Source organism: Cupressus sempervirens, chromosome 7 (assembly GCF_028749045.1).
Source record: "Cupressus sempervirens isolate cs-2001-9-10 chromosome 7, ASM2874904v1, whole genome shotgun sequence".
Lineage (NCBI taxonomy): Eukaryota > Viridiplantae > Streptophyta > Pinopsida > Cupressales > Cupressaceae > Cupressus > Cupressus sempervirens.
In genome coordinates this window covers 4,857,852-4,875,779 of record NC_143124.1, presented here as the reverse complement: position 1 = coordinate 4,875,779, position 17,928 = coordinate 4,857,852, and the positions used below count along the sequence as shown (strand labels likewise).

Here is a 17,928-nt window from a genome sequence, read left to right as displayed (position 1 = left end):
AGTTTCTAGGAAATATGTGTCATTAGTTTATTGCCGCTACTTGCCATGTTTCTACTACCTTAGATTTCAGCTGAATATTATGAACAAGAAAATGAAAAGACTGTTAGGAAAAAATAGATGAACCAATGAAAAATCAGAACCTTTATAACTGAAAATTTATTTTAATCATAAGTAATTCAAAAACTATAGTATATAGAAAAATGTTTTACTCTTTTCACAATTCTCAAAGCCTAGACTATTGAAAAATAAAGACTTGAAAACTATAGTCTCCGCCTATAGATAGGTGGGACTAATAATATCAATGTTGCTCTATGGCAAGCACTACTGCTAACATCACATTTTATAAAGAAGAGATGATATTGTTTAAATCTTGCTGATGTCACTATTACTTAAAGTAATGAGGAATTGTATTGTTGTCGTCGACGTCCAAACAAGAAAGGTTTCAATGACCTTTATACTTGATCGAGGAACGTGACTCGTTCATGGGTCACATCCACCCGATGGATGTGACTCATGCCCGAGTCATGGTTCGTTGAGATTTACAAAGACAAACATAATATAGTTTTGTAAAGCTTTCGGTAATAATGAAAAGCTAAGGTATAAACATAATTACAAGATAAATATGTAATAATTATAATATAATGTAATGTCAATTACATTATATAATATATAAGATATTCAAAAATTAAATCCACATTATCTGAAATGACTACAAGAATTTAACAAAAAATCTTCTTGAAATGCCTACAGAGTTTGTGAAGTGGTGATTGTTCCTTTTTGAGATTTCATATAAATCTAGGAAATTGAGATTGATAATAGTAATGTTTAGTGTTTGGTGGAACCAATCTAGATCTATTTAATGGTTATCATTTTAAATTTATGTCAAGATGGATTTTATTATGTTATGTTTTTGTTTCGATTATGTAAACTAAAAAATCATAGCAAATGAATCTAAATGTTGAAGGATTTATGACAAGCATTATTTCTTTATGTACTTATGGATGGCTTCATCTACCAGTGTTTGATTTCCTCTACGCACTATGATTCTAATGTTTTTTATTGTTGGTGAGGACATTACTTCCCCCATGAAGGACACTCCTAAAGTGAGGGAAAAAAAAAGAAAAGCATAGCCATAATTGGAGTTATTGTAAGGCTCGGCTTGATAGGCTTGAATAGTCAATGAAGGATTTGATAGATAATCATATTGCCATTTGCCAATGATTTGAAACCTTGGTTGAGTTCTCCACTAAAGTGATGCATTCTGCGGCTACCACCCTTTACTTTCTATAAGTGAGTAAGGATGTGAAGGACCTAGGAAAGGAGAGCGAGATATATCACTCCATATATGGCTTCCTAGAGGAGGACTGGATGAAGACCCTCCTGAAAAAACCTGTCAAGGAGGAGGCGCTGGTTGTGGACAAGGATGAACCTGAGGCAAAGGATTTTGAGGAACCAAATAAGGAGGGAAATTATCCCAATTGGGTATTTTTCATTTTGTTTTAATGATATCATGTAATTTGAACTTGATGTCCTATGGAGCTTTCTATTATTTGTATAAGTTTAATTGTTGGACTGATAGTAGTAGTATGGTGTTTTACTACTGGAATACTTTTCCTGTTTATCTCTTTGATCACAGCTTGCCTGATGTTGTTAGGGCTGTTATAGATTAGTCTTCTTGGTCCTAGATGTTTGTCATGAGTATTGATGCAGGAGGAGGGGGCACAAAGTTGCAGAAATAGTTTGATTATATTAATTGATCCAAAAAAGAGAATTTTTTAGTTGTTTGATACATTTTGAGTTATGATGTGGTAGATAGTGGGGAGGTTTTGAAGTTTCAATACTTTGTATGCATAATGAGAAGCATGACCATAATGCATGGCACTAGAGGGTGGTTATGATTCCAAAACATAAAATTGTAAGGGAAGAAGTTGACACCTAAAGTTAGATAAGAAATGAGATATTATGTATTGATATGGTGAGTATTGCTAGGGTTTTTTAGTGTTTTGCTAACTACAATTATGAAGAATTGTTTAATCTGGACATAGGAGTTTTGATTTTGTAGTTGTGAGGAATGTGAGAGATTGATAATATCACATGGAGAAATTGAAGCCCAAGGGCGAAGAAAATGTCATTGGCTCTGGTGTATTTGAATGCATGGAAGTGCTATTAATTGAATTTTGTCACTATTTTAGAGTTTATAGAGATGAAGTCAGAGGATTCATGAAAATGTGAGTTGGGATTGTTGAGAAAATGTCTCAATCTTGTAGCTACTATTTTATTATTAATTGGAAAAATGTAAATATCTTTAATTGTCATGAAAAATATTAAATATAACTGTGACAACTTGTAAGATATTTATTGATTGTTAAATAGTGAAAGCAGAAAAGGTGGATAAAATCACATAGCATTTTAAGGGGGTGCATAAGATCACTTGGTATTTGAGAGGGTGGCTAAGATCACATGGCATGATCTTTCAAAGGGTGGATAAGGTCACATGGCATTTAAGAGGGTGATTAATATCATATGGAGACCTTTTTATCGTATGGATAAGCTCACATGGAGACCTCTTTATTGGGCGTGACTTATATCTAAATAGTTTTAGAAGCCATTTGTGGTTTTGGGGTTTCTCTCATAGTTACATATTGAGTGCTTGAGTAGAAGGAAAATAATGTAAGCAATTTCTCAAATCTTTGAAGCAATAAGAGCTTTAGGTGTCGAGTTATTTTTCCCTTGAAATGTTTCTCCACATAAATTGTGGAATTATGATTTGCACTCATTTTCTCATCCATCAATAACTAGTAGCTATTTATATTATTTGAATACAATATTTCACAACATAGATGATATATCCATCAAATTTAGGACGTCTAAAATATCTATTTTATTTCATTTCAATCATCCAATAATAGGATCTCATAATGCTTGTGAAAAAATAGCACAATATTTCTGATAAACACATAAACGTAAATAACAAAACCCAAAAAAAGTGAGACTCTACAAATAGGCATAATCGTACAAACAAAAAATGACAAAAGAGATGTGAAAAATCAAACTATTGCAGTCACTGATTATTAATCTCCTATCACAAATGATTATTAAACTGCTGAAAACAAATTCCCAGCTAATATCGAAAAATAACACAACTGCAACTTCACTTAAAATATGGAAAGAAATGCGCAACACAATCAACACAATATTTTCGGACAAATTGTCCCTGAAAAAAACCATAAGGGAAAACCGGTTCTACAGATGAGAAATTATATTAAACTTCAGCAAATCAAGAGATACAAAATTCCTTGCCTCACACTGGTAGAACTCTGACAACCTCCTAATTTCTCCCGCTGATATTCCTCACTGCTATCCCTACGCTAACACTGCGCCCTTGCTAACACTGCAAGACTGTTTGCTAACACTGGAAACTGCTTCTCCAAAATGCTTCTATTTTTTATCCAAATGACCCAATGACCCCTTTCTATACTACTCCTGTTGGTAAACCAATGACCGAGATTAAATCTAACCAACGGCCGAGATTAAGACAACTTGACAGCCAATAATAGAATTGGTTGCAAAGTGTCCAAAAGGAATCACTAAAATTAGTAAATAATAACCATTTACTAATTTTTGGCAAGTGGACAAACAGCTGTCCAAACCACCCATAAATACAACCGCTATTCATAGATAAGGACGAACAGCTGTCCAAGCTACCCATAAATAGTGCTGCTATTTTCGGGTCAAAAATAACAGCTGTCCAACTAACAATAATTAACACTCCCTCTTAGCGAGGAAGCTGTTCTGCATGACACCCATCTTATCTCTAAAGAAGATAAATTTGGCCTTTCCCAAAGCCTTCGTCAGAATGTCTGCTACCTGCTCATCTGTAGGTATGTATTGTAGTCGAACAACTCCCCTTTGTACACAATCTCTAATGAAGTGATATCTAATATCTATATGTTTAGACCTATCATGAAACACTGGATTCTCAGACAACTTGATGCAACTCTGATTGTCACAATGTATCACAGTAGTCTCAACCTTCTGACCAAACAAGGCTACTAACAACTTCTGAAGCCATATAGCTTCACATGTCGCCATGCTAGCTGCTATGTATTCTACTTCTGCCAAACTTAGAGCCACAGACTTCTGCTTCATGTTGAACCAAGATACAACTCCTGATCCCAAGCTGAAACAACACCTTGAAGTGCTCCTTTTGTCTGTTGTACTTCCTGCCCAATCTGCGTCAGTATAGCCTATCAACCTGATACCTTCACCTCGAACATATCTGATCCCATACTCAACTGTACCACACAAGTAACGTAGCACATGCTTAGCCGCTATCCAATGCATTCTCTTTGGTTCAACCATGAACTGACTAAGAGAGTTTACTGCAAATGCTATATCTGGTCTAGTGTTGACCAAATACATAAGCGAACCAATCAACTGTCTATATAAAGTGGGATCTACATCCTTCTCCTTAGTTGTATCTACCTTCCCCCAATTCGTGATCATGGGTGTAGACATGGCTTTGCAATCCTCCATCCCGAATTTCTTCAAGATTTCAATGCAATATTTCCCTTGACCAAGGAAAATCTCCCCATCTGTCTGCCACACTTCCATGCCTAGAAAGTAGTGCATAAGTCCTAAATCCTTCATCTCGAACTCTTCTGCAAGGTTCCTCTTGCAATCCACTATGAGCCCTAGTGAACCTGTAAGAAATAGGTCGTCCACATAAAGAACAAGAATGAGAATCTCACCCCTAACCATCAAGTAGTAGAGGTTAGCATCTGCTTCACTCTTCACAAAGCCCATTTTCTGCAAGTATGTATCAATGCACTCATACCACGCTCTAGGAGCCTGCTTGAGTCCATACAATGCTTTCTTCAATTTGCACACGTGGGTCTCTTTGCTGTGTGCTACAAAGCCTTCTGGTTGTTCTATGTATACCTCCTCCTTCAACTCACCATTGAGGAATGCTGTCTTGACATCCATTTGATGGATCTGCCATCCCATCTGTGCTACAAGTGAGATTATAGCTCGTATAGAAGTATACCTGGCAACTGGAGCAAATGTCTCCTCATAGTCTATTCCCTCCTTCTGAGAGAACCCCTTTGCCACAAACCTAGCCTTGTATTTCTCGATGCTACCATCTGCACCGTGCTTTATCTTATAGATCCAGCGTGATCCAACTACAGCCCTATCTGTTGGTCTAGGTACTACCTCCCACACATCATTCTGCATTATTGAAGAATATTCCTCAACCATAGCATCTCGCCATACCTGATGTTCTGCAGCTTCCTGATAGCTAGAAGGCTCACTATCTACCAACTGACTAACTAATGCCACATAGTCATTGAACTTGGCTGGTTGTCTTCATTGTCTAGTACTCTTCCTAGGAGCTCCCACAAACTCCTGAGTATCCCTTTGTGTATCTGGAACTAGATGGTTCCCGCTGCCAACTGTAGAGGATGAAATGTCAACCTCTAAGTCTTCTAGATGCATTTCCTATTGCACCCGTTGCTCCATACTTTTTGAACCTTCACTAACTGAGTCTACACTCATACTGGTAACTGTACTTGAGCTTTGCTTCCCTTGACTTGGTCTTAGAGCTTCTATTGGCTGCTCACTCTGATCATCTGCTGGCAAATCTCTGGATCTCTTGAATGCCTTGTCCTCCATGAACTTGACATCTTGTCTGACAATAACTCTTTTAGTCCCCGGAATGAAAATCATGTATGCCTTTGAGGTCTCACTGTACCCAACAAAGTACCCCCTCTCTGTAGTCTGATCTAACTTTGTACGTGTATCTCCAAGAATATGACAATATGCCAAACTCCCGAATATCCTGAAGTGACTAACATTTGGCTTCTTCCCTGTGAAGGCCTCCTCTGGTGTCATCTTCCCTAGCACCTTGTGTGGAACTCTATTCTGAATGTAGACTGCTATATTACACGCCTCTGCCCATAAGTAACGGGGCATGTCTTGGTCATGTAGCATAGCTCTTGCTGCCTCCGATATAGAATGGTTCTTCCTCTCAGCAACTCCATTCTACTATGGATTGTAAGGAATAGTCCATTGTCTCTTGATTCCTTCTCTGGTGCAGAACTCCTTGAAGACATTTCCTTTGTACTCGCCTCCATTCTCTGATCGAAGAACCTTTATCTTCTTTCCTGTCGAGTTCTCCACAAGAGCCTTGAACTCTTGGAATCGACTGAAAACCTCATCTTTAGTCTTCAAGAAGTATATCCAGGTCTTTCTAGAGAAGTCATCAATAAAAGTAACATAGTACTCATATCCTCTGAGAGATTTCGTTGACATCGGTCCACAAACATCTGAATGTACTAGATCAAGAACACCCTTAGATCTGGTGTCACTCCTTGGAAAAGATGCTTTCGCAAACTTTCCCAACACACATCCCTTACATACATCGTCATGCTCTGTGCTCACCTCTGGAACACTTGTGACGGTCTCACGAAGCAATCTAAGTGCTCCATGATGAATATGGCCCAACCTCCTATGTCATAGCTCTCCAAGATCTCTAGGATTACTATTGTTCATAAGTGCCTTAGGAGTATCAAACTGCAATCTATAAAGGCGACCACTCCTAACTCCAATAGTTATGGGTGATTTCCAATCCTTGTGCTTAATCAACACATGTGTCCCTCTAAAGAGTACATTATACCCCCTATCCTGAAGAACAGATACAGAAATCAAATTCATACCTAAGCCTGATACATATAACACATCATGAAGAGGAATTATCTTTCCATTCTCCCTCTGAAACTGAACAGTCCCTTTACCAACAGGGTTGAGTTTGGACAAGTTTCCCATAGAAATCTGGATGTTGGTGTCCTCCTCCTTGTAACTGGAGAAGTACTCTCTAACTCCTGTCATATGAAATGACGCCCCACTATCTATATACCAAAAACACTGTGAGGTTGAGCTAACCATACAAGCTATGAGTGAAAAATCATCTTCCATTCTGCTGGAGAGTTCTTCTGCACTTGCTGAAGCTGCCACTTGCTTCTTACCCTTTTTCCTCTCTGGGCAATCACTGACATAGTGGCCAAACTCGTGACATCCAAAGCACTTGACCTTAGAAAGGTCCTTCTTCTTCTTTTCACTTTGTGAATTTGATCCTTTGCTAGATCCCTTCTTCTCAAATACAGAGAGGGATTCAAATGAAGACAAATTGGGGTAAATGGAGACACATCATGAAGGAAATATGAATCAAGGAAGGCAAAACATTCTTGATAAATTTTATTACATTATGAATGATAAGAGGCAAATTGATTAAAAAACTCATGCTAAATTTGAAAAAGGAAAATCAAAGCATATAGAGCTATTCTTTTTCTTATGCTCAAACAGCAAGCGGAGTGTTAAGATCTTTTAATCAAGAATTAGATGTTCCATGGATACAAGAGAGCACCAGAGAATGGCTGAAAGTTGACCTTGGGAAATTGTTTAAACAATTGTAAGGGAGATGCCATATGAAAATAAGACAGCAAATGAAGGAGAATGTTGTAACCGGCTAATAAGGCAGAGCATTCCATGACAAATGATTTGGCTGCTAATTAGAATATAATGGGAGTAAGATTGTATTATAAGTTTGCTAAGTTTTTCTTTTTTTTTATATGCGTGAGGCAAATAAAACAAGTTGCAACAAGAGTAGACCAAGAAAAAATGTAGCAATCCACGTTTTTAGTAAAATGAACAAATTTTCTCCTGAAACAGAGCTCAAGGAAGCATGTATCCACGTTTTTGAAGTCCATGGCTTCCTCTAGCAACAATATCACATTTTTTATAAGGGGAGAGCTCATTTTAAATGACCATGTGCATAAGAAATGACCATTACAATAAAAAGTCTGTAGATTCATAGCAAAAAATGACCAGTAGGATGGAGCTTCACGTTTAGAATAAGAAACTCATGCCAAAGGAGCTGGAACAACTCACACATATGCAGTAAAAGAAAACCCATGCATTTAGCAATCACAACAAACACAAAGAGCAAGAACCGTTGAGGAGCAGTATCCCACATTGAGCAGGTGGGAAGTATTTTTAGTCTTTATATGCTTTTGCACTCAAACATATAGTGTCAACAAGACAAAGCATTTTGAAAAGGCAAGGTAAGTGCACGTGGGTCCTAGTCGGCCAGAAGGAGTAAAGTAAATTTTGAAAGAAAATGCATGCCCAAATGATGACATCAGCAGATTACAGGCAGCCAAAAAAGTCAAAAATCTGGCAGGTCACTATGTCGCTTGCCAGAAAATCTCAAAAAATTCGGCTAGCGACTTAGCGAGTCGCTGGAAAAATTCAAAAATTCGGCGAAAGATGGATGAGTTCAAATGAAAGGGAATTGCAACACATGGATAATCTAAGGGTGGTCGTTAACTCACTATGAGAGAGATGCTCACGCAATAGCATAGCGAGTTAATGAGAAAATGACACGTGGCAATGGGTCTCGTGTTTGATGATGTGGCATTGTGATGGTCAGAGCAAGTCAGAGGTTGACAAATGGCATTGTCTGATTATCTGGAGGGTAAAAGGAAATTTTTAATTCAAAAATATTCCCATGTGTGCATGTTGAATCAATCAAACTTGAAAAATTTGTTTTTAGTTCTTGAATATTCTATAGTTCAAACTATAGATTATTTTTAATTTTTCAATTTTGGCATTTTAATGTGCAAACCTGTGAACATAGCTTGAAACTTCAAACAAGCATAACTAGGGCTATTTTAATCCAAAATAGGCACTCCAATATACCGTCGGATTCGGGAAGAGCTGAATTTTTCATTTCTAGAGTCAGATTATGCACAAGTGTTCATCGGTTCACTTTGTAGGCCAGTTTGTGAAATCTAGGGTATTGGCAACAAAATAAGAAAATTTAATCTTTGAGCATTAGAGTTTGTTAGAGGGCAGATTAGCAAACCTTTTGAAGCTTGACTATGGAGAAAATTAATTTGAAAAGGTTATATGGGCTTCTTGAAGTCACTTTGTAACTGATTTTTCACCTTTTACCGTGAACTCAGTTTTAACATCAGAAATCAGTTACGATGGTGAATCAAATATCTCAGATATTTTTGTCTTGTAGAGAGATAATGATGAGATTTTGATATTCAGTTGAAGAGAGAAGTTAGAAAGAAGCTTTGATCTTCTTAGGAAGGATTTCCAAAGGGACAAGTGTCAATTGCAAATTGAATCCGAGAATTGCCTTCTCCATACATATTCTTTCTTCTTCTCTAAAAAAGGTGGTTGGTTGGTTTTCTTTTTCCAGTTCTTAGAGCTCTGCTCAGGTTGTGAAAGCCACACACCCAGCATATCTTGTATGAATAGCATATGGATTTCATAGATAGTTATGATATAGTAGTGTGATTTTGTATCTTGTTTTATGCATTCCTAATGTACTTATTTCAAGGAGATAAATACAATGTGCAGAAGGTTTTGAATTTCAATATAATTCTGTCTCCTTTCTTGTTGAATTTGTAATTTTATATGTTCAAGAACAAAGATCTTGAACCTATTTGCAATTTTCCAGTTGTATGTTTGAGGTTTGCTTGCCTTTGACTCAAGGAGTCATATAATTGCTTGTGGTTTCAGACAGGGTTGCAGATTCATTGAGAAGGATGCGTGAAAGTATGGGGTTATATTGGATATTGTTGTCTGATTCATAAGGTGAACAGATCGAACATGAATGTTTCTACATATGCCATATGTTGAGTGATGTTCAAGGATGCATAATTCTGGAGTATAGGATTGCCCTAATGGATAAGGCACTGGTCATTTGTAGGATCATTAAGTTTTTGTTGCATATTGGACATGCTGTCTTTTCTCAATATAAATCAATCATTTTCCCTTCATGTTGAAGTGGACATAAAAGTTTAAACCCTCACTCAGTTTATGAATAATATAGGTTTGCACCTAGCTATTGTAGAATCTGTGTTGTTTCATAAGCCATTAGGAGATATTAGGGGTTTCAATCTGCTTAATAGATTCAGTGTATGCTTTGACAACTGGTACCATATGAAGAATCTATAGGTTCACCCACCTAGGTTTTGCAGAGCCTGAAGTGCAGAAGGAGTATAGCCTTATAGTTGGCCTGGTGTCTGAATGGGCATGTTGAAAATGGGAGTTAGCTGCCCCTAGATGTGCTTTATTCTCATCAGGGTAATTGGAAATGGGTAACATTTTCAAACACCACCAGATAGTGACCGTGGAGCGATGTGGAGTGACAGATGACGTAATGGAGCGTGTGAGCGGCAGCTGGTGTACACTGTTTCACCATCGTTATAATTGTTTTATTTAAAAATTCAAAATTAAAGTACGAAAATTTACCATAAATTCCAAAGAATATTTCTTACAAGAGCGATTAAGAAAAAATTGAAAGCAAAGAGGTGAATTATATACACCAAAGAGAAGAAATTTAAGATTTAATTAAGCAAAGATGACGAGCATTTCAACTGCAAATACTGAAAGTAAGTTGATTATACATCTCAATGCTTTTGCTTGGGCTTTAGCTTTTACTTTACCACATCATATCTCGCGAAGTTTGCCACCGTTCCAAGTTTGCTACCGTTTCATATCTATATAATCGATCAACAATTCTTTGCAATACAATTAAAGCTTTTCTTTCTTCTTCAACTTTCAGCACGGCCTTAAATCCCTTCCTTACTGTCGAATAATAGAGTCTATCTTGACTATCATGCTGGTTGAGTAAAAATGTGATTAGCAGATTCCCCCGGCCAAGACAGAAGACTTGCCTACAAAAGTTAAACAATCTCTATAAGTTGTCACAAACAAGGTATGTATGGTGATTGCACTCGATGAGCTTTCAATCTTCGGCCTGCTATCCCCACTCTCAATCTCAGTGACTGCTTCATCGCCGATCACCTCAGAAAACAAATTTGCATTCAGTTTGGGCGATGCTTCACCCATTACCTGCTGTGTCAAAATGATTTCTTTGCTGAAGGCATCTGGAACATTTAAATCACTAGCTTAACAGGAGAGTTCAATAAATAATTATAATTTTTTTAAAGATAAACCCCAACTTTAAAAGAGTATCATTTGTTTTTCATCTCCGACAGAAAAGGAAATATCATTATTCACTATAAATAAACTTGCTTTCCACTCAAAATCAATTGATTGCGTTCGAGAAAAACTAGCATTACCTTTAGTCGTCCATGAGCATATCCAAAAGAAGGCATTTCAATTACCAGACTCTTCAATCCTGACAACTCTTCCAACCCTTCAACGCCTTGCAGCCATCCGCATTGTAAAATCCCAAGTTTCTTCAGATGACGGAAATGCCCAAGCTTGGGCAATGACTTCAGATGCCGCACCTTCAACTGTCGAAGCTCTGTTAGTGAAGATAACCCTGACTTCATTTGCAAATTGTAACAAGACGAGACTGTAAGAGACTGAAGCTCTGTCAGAGAAGATAACCCTGTAACTGTTTCCAATTCTGGACAGCGATTAACTCTAAGAGCACGCAGACTCTGTAGTTGCTTCAACTCCATTTTGTTTAAATAATCCAGGCCTGAAACAACCAATGATCGAAGTTTGGGACACATGTCTCTACTAATTACCAATTCGGAGATAGTTTGAAGACCATCAAGTCGTATGTTTTCAAGGCTTTTCAGGCAGCTACTTGTAGAAGAATCCAAACTAATTGAATCTCTACCTTTTCTCAAATGTCAAGTCCTTCCTAAAGTCCATCCCTCATGCCACAAGTCCAAAGATCTAAGACTGCTAAGTTGTTTAAGTGACTGCACCAAGGATGTTGTATCTGCCTTCTCTAGTGAGTCAAATATTTTTAGTTCTTCCAATTCAAACATTTTTATTAAATATGGAGGCCTGTGCAAAGAGTTTGAAATCTCCACCTTTCTCAACTCCACAGAGACCTGGCATTGGCAGTTGCTTTCAGAAATGAAATTTCATTTAATTGATTACTTATGTGGATCATACAATTTCTGATCATGCTTTCCTAATGTATCCAATTATATATTATTGTCTATCATGTGTATGCATATTATATTAACAAACAGAAATTATATTATCATATTATAAACAGTTTTTATAAGTTTATTTTTTTCAAATTTCTTAAAAGTGTATGTATGTATATATGTGTGTATATATATATATACACACATATGATTTTATGCCAAATTATACTTAGAGAACATTAAATATATTCTAATCATTCTAATAAAGAAATAGTGAAATGATCAAAATTTTCAAAATTTTATATTACATAACTAAATAATCAGAATATAATAGAATTGGAAATAAATCCTTTTCGTCAGTTTCAAAAGTAATGGAATTGAAGAATAATATTCAATCCATTATAGTGAAACAAATACCTATTAACAATAATTCACTATTTGTATTATATCTAATATTGTTAGATTGAGTGGAAACAATTGCAAAACTCATAATGCCTTGTTTCTATATGTTCATAAAGTCTACAAAGTCTAGTCAAATACCTGATTAGTGGTCTTGGCCTGTTACTCAAAACTGCTCCACAAATCATTCACATCCCAAACATCTAAAATATGCAATTTCCGTAGAGGAATCCAGGAAGGAATGCTTATTAAGTCTCTACTTTCAGCATGATGACTCATTTCAAGCCACAGGAGGTCAGTGTCAGCTATGAAAAAAGTAATTTTCCTTCCTAGAGAAGAATACGTGAACGAATAGAAACATCTGCCCTTTGTTTCTTCTAGGATTTTTTTAAATCCTTTTCCTTCCTACACATAAAGGTTCACTAGGGTTAAGTACAACATTGGATGGAAAATATTATAAACACGTTGAAAAGTTTTTTCAAAAGCTCCCTCGCTATTTACTATTACTTCCAAAATAGTAAAGAACACACCATAGATCTAAGAAACTCTGGTCTCCAAAGCCGAGGAGAGACCAACTCATGTGGTAAGAGAAGGCACAGCTCATCTGCTATGTATCTTCCCAGATCATGGATGTGATTGTGCATTTCAAATATTTTGTATCCTCCGGCATCAACTATTTGGACTAGGCACTTATGTTGCAGGGTTCTAAGTGCGAGCTCAGCGCTCCAGTTGGCGGTATTCCAGATTGTTATAGCATTGCTTATCAAATCATATACATTTAATTTCTTCTTGAAAATACAGGCAATATCTATAAATATTTGTTTCTCTTCTTTGTTTCGACCATCAAAGCTAATTTTGAGTCTCTCCCTTATATCCTTGGGCTGTATATTTTTAACTTTTTCCAATTCTAGCTTCCAATAATCTTGTTTCCTCTCATATAGACTAAGGAAGAAATTAAGGCTGGAAAAGTAAGTCAAACTTTGACTATTTAACACTTTTACACTAGAAATCAATCCTCAGTGTGTGATATTTAAGCCGTTCCATATAGATGGACGCCGAGAACTTTGAAGGAGAGAGGCAAACCTCCACAGAATTCCTCAAAGTTTTCAACCAATTTCTCAAATGCAGGGGGCGAATTTCTACGCCCCTTAACACGGAAAGCATGGCTGCAGGAGAGCTCCTTAGCACGATTCTTATCCATTTTTTTCATCTTATAAAGGACATCTGCACCCCTTAACACACGCTAGTCACGGATTGTAATGATTATCAGCCTGCCAGAGCCTAGCATGCCTTCAGGTAATAGAGCGCTTATCTGATCCTCATGGTCAATATCATCTAAGACTAAAAGGAAATTCAAATATTCTGCCCTTCCCTGAAGATACTTCAGCTTTCCAATTCCATCATCCACACTTGTAATCTCTTGATCTTTGCCGAAAAGATCTTTCAAGAGCTGCTTTTGCAACGATTGCATATTGGTGCGTGAATGTGTCACATCTGAGAGAAAACATGATTTATGGTAGGCAGAACACTTCCTGTTAAACAGTTCTTTCGCTAGGGTAGTTTTGCCAGACCCCCCAAGCCCGAGGATTCCCACCACCCCTGTCGCGTTTGAACAAGTACATCTCTCAAAATCTTGGACGAGCTCATCAAGTCCAACTGGGTACTCTGCAACATGCAAGGGTATACTCTCTTCCTTTTCCTTAACTACTTGTACCACACCAGACACAATCCTTTCACACAAATTTCTAAAATTGAAACTCAAGAATCCCTTTAGAAAGACATTCTACTGAGGCTAAAGCAATTGAAGTTACTGGAGAAAAACAAGACGTAAAACATTATGAATCTCAATCAAGATAAAATGCGTAGTAGGAATCTTACTCTTTATGCATGCTATATTCATAACCAGATATGCCTGTAGCAGATGCGAGGGCCCCTTTCCAAGCATCAAGCTTGTTAAGGTACTTGTCTTCACTCTGATAGCAAGAAAATGCAGCAGCATACGATGCCCTGTCCGTGGAACGAAGCTCTTTGGGCTCCACACCATAGAAGACAGGAATGAAGAGAGTATCAGTTTGTTGTAGCATGTGAAGCAACTCATCTAAGCACCACTTGGACTCCGCATATCCTTTGGAAAATGGCTATCTCCATGCGCGACAAACATATGGCATTGTGAATTGCAGAGGTAATAGAGTCTCCCCCTTCAATCTCTTCATAATCTAGGAACGCCTTACACCCTCTTTCCTCAAGAAGGTCATAGAGCTATTTGGCAAGGGTTTCTTTAACGTCAAGGCCTCGATGACTGATGAAAACATCATATAGCTTAGGAGATACAATCGATATTGCCTGAGGAGTTGAGGAGGTGGAAGCCATGACTGAAGAAGTAAAACTGCCCAATGTATGAAACATTAAAGCAAACTTGCGTGTATTTAATATATTTCTCACTAGATGCCACCAAGTAAAAGATATCGCACTCCACTACACTAGGAAATGGTTATCATTTCGGGGACCACCAACGATTCACAGCTTGAGATTTTCTACGCTTCTGCTAATTTACCGTTTAACCTTTGCGCGAATATGGAGATTTCATGTACTCATTTTCATTTTTTGGTAACTTGTCTTCTTTGAGCTAGTGGTCAAACTTGTGTTCATTAAAGAAAAGCCTCATATTAAAATTCTACCACTAATAAGATATGTATGTCTTATTTGTACTAAAATAATTTTATATTTCTATTATCATAATAAATTCAAAAATAAATGATTCTCATCATGAATATAAAATTATTTTTCTTGTTCATATCAATTGTATTTTAAAATACAATATCTTAAGGGGTCGTTTGGTTGTCCAAATTGGATGTGAATAGGAAAATTTGACTATAAGAATTCAGAAATTAAGGATTTGATTGCAAAAAATGAAAAGTAGAATAGAAATGTATCTATTCTAATTTTAGTTCAAAATGAACATGACTGACTTCCCATTAAATAGGTGGAATAGAGATAGTCTATTCCTATTCCACTCTTTGTAAACCAAAATTAATAATTGGTCAGGTCCTCCAACATGCTCCAACTTGTGGAGGGAAAAAATAGAATTTTTTTTTGTGCATACGAAATACACAGCCGAGCAGTTTATCGTTCAAGAGCTGAAGAAGGGCAGCAGTCGTATTTTTTCTCCATTTCACTGCTGCATTTTTCTTGCCAAGTTTATAGAATTAGTAAACGCCAATATTTGAAACAGTAACAGAGAAGATGATCTCCTTGACATCACTTAAATTATTGGATTTTTTTTCCCAAAAAAAATTAGGGTTTCTGGCTCTTCGGGTTAGGGATTTCTTGATTGTAATTTGTATTATAAGTCTGGTGCTTGTGCGAATGATGATAAAATTAGTCACTAGTGTACTTTTCAAAATACATAGCATATACAGCGCTTTACATCGCCTAGAAAGAAAGCAGAGAAACCGGCGAAAGTATTGTGGTCTGTCAGCCAAATTGAGCTTGTTCTCTTGCTTTACATACAGTAGGTTCTATCATTTGATTTATTTAAGTAATAGGGTCTTGTTGGAAAAATAAAGTTGTGATAAAGTCAATTAAACAAAACAAAAAAGTAATTTAAAATAATTTTTTTATTTTAAAAATAATTAAAATATAATCAGACTAAGTCTAAATTATTAAGATTTAAAAAAGCATATTCCAAATTCTATTTCAATTGTTGCAACCAAATATGAAATATACATTTCTCAACTTCTCTTTAGAACAACAAAATAGGTTGAAACAATATTCGAGAACTAGTTTTAAGAGTGCATGAATTCAACAATTCCAACAACCAAATAGGCCGTAAAGAGAATTGTTATTGTATTATACTTTAGAATACATGCTTTTAGTTCAATGTGTAGAAAATATATTGATAAAAGATAAAAATAACATTTAGTTCAATTATTAAAGTTTATTTGTATTGTTGTTTATTCACTAGAACAAAAAATACATTGTTAATTTAGAATCACATTTTAATTTTATATAAATTTTCTATCAAGATAATTACTTTTGTCAAAAAAATCTTAATATATTCCTCCCATGATTGTCTAAAATAGAATTAATAAACTAACTCTATAGATAATAACTTTTTACTTCTATATTTTAAAATATAATATAATATTTTTATTACTCACAAAAATATTCCAAGCATCAAGACAAATTTAGGGACAAAGCTATCTACTTTATTGGTGGGCCCTACAAGCAAAATAATCTTATAAGGAAATAAGGGAAAGTTCCATTTCAACCCTAGGGTGGAATTTTCAGAGATAGCATTCTACCAGTGGTCCCCAAAAGTGGATTATTAGTTTCTGCCTACGGCAGAAATCTTACAGAATCATTCAGTTCCAAAAAACACTTTAAAATATATTAGCTTAACCAATAAGATTCAAAGATTTTTTCCAGTTCTAAGTTTTTCATAAAGTTTGAACATTTTGATTATTTTTTGAAATGTAAAAAAGCTATTTAACTAAAATCTTATTGGCCCTCACTAATAATAGTAAGGGAGAAAATTAATTTTTGAAACAAAAAAATCAAGAAAAATTTAAAGCTCTAACTTTTAGCATTAATTGTGCAATTAATCAATGAAAATATCATCAAAGATGATGTGACACTACATTTACTTTATCATTTCAAGAATTTTAGAATTTAAATTCTTTATTATGATTGAAAATATCATAAAAGATGATGTCATACTACATTTACTTTATCATTTAAGAATTTGAGAATTTAAATTCTTTATATAAAGTTTGAACATTTTTATTTCATTTTTTGAAAAACAAGAATAGTATTTAATTAAAATCTTATTAGATCTAACTAAATAGTAATGGAGAAATTCAATTTTTAAAATAAAAAATCAATGAAAATTTAAAATACTAACTTTTTTTTTTTCTATTAGATATAAGAGTTTCAGAAAATACAAAGCAACCAAAGTACCACCACAAAAATAATCAACAAGGAGGCCAAGCCTCACAAAGGAAGAACAGACTCAGTTGTTCAACATAACAACAAGGGGAGAAGGACTATCTAACTAAGAACATCATAGTAATTGACCACCTAGGCAGTCCAACCTAAGGAACCCTCCATTCAAACGATGCTTTTACATTCTTGAATCTGCATCAACCTGAATAAATCTTCTTTCCTAGCATTCACTTTCTTACTGATTTCTCTGTTCAGCCTAATGCAAGCTTGCTCAAAAGCTTGCAGATCAACCAGGGTTCTACGCCATTGGTATCCATGCTTCAACTCATAGTAGAAAAAAGTAGCATGCCCATCATGAAGGAACCTTCTCATCTTGTCTCGCTCGATCAACATAGTAGCCTGCACCTGCAAAGAAATTTTAAAATAAGTGAGTTTTCGAAAAAACTCAGTAAGATCCCTTGGCTTACCTTGGTACCTTTCCTTGTTCCTGCACTTCCAGATCTTCCAGAGAATGTTAGATGACAATATATTTCAAAATAAATTGGTATCTTTAGGAAGACCATTAATATGACCAGTGATAATATCAAGAATATTAACATCAATAGGATAAACAATGCCAAACATTCTCCATATTTCTTTAGCAAAAGTACAA

General features: G+C 35.8%; 1 pseudogene; it reads right to left on the bottom strand.

The window, feature by feature from the left end:
- Positions 1-14,702, bottom strand: part of LOC149545126 (disease resistance protein ADR2-like) — a 70,055-nt pseudogene extending 55,353 nt beyond the window's left edge.
- Positions 14,703-17,928: the final 3,226 nt, after the last annotated feature.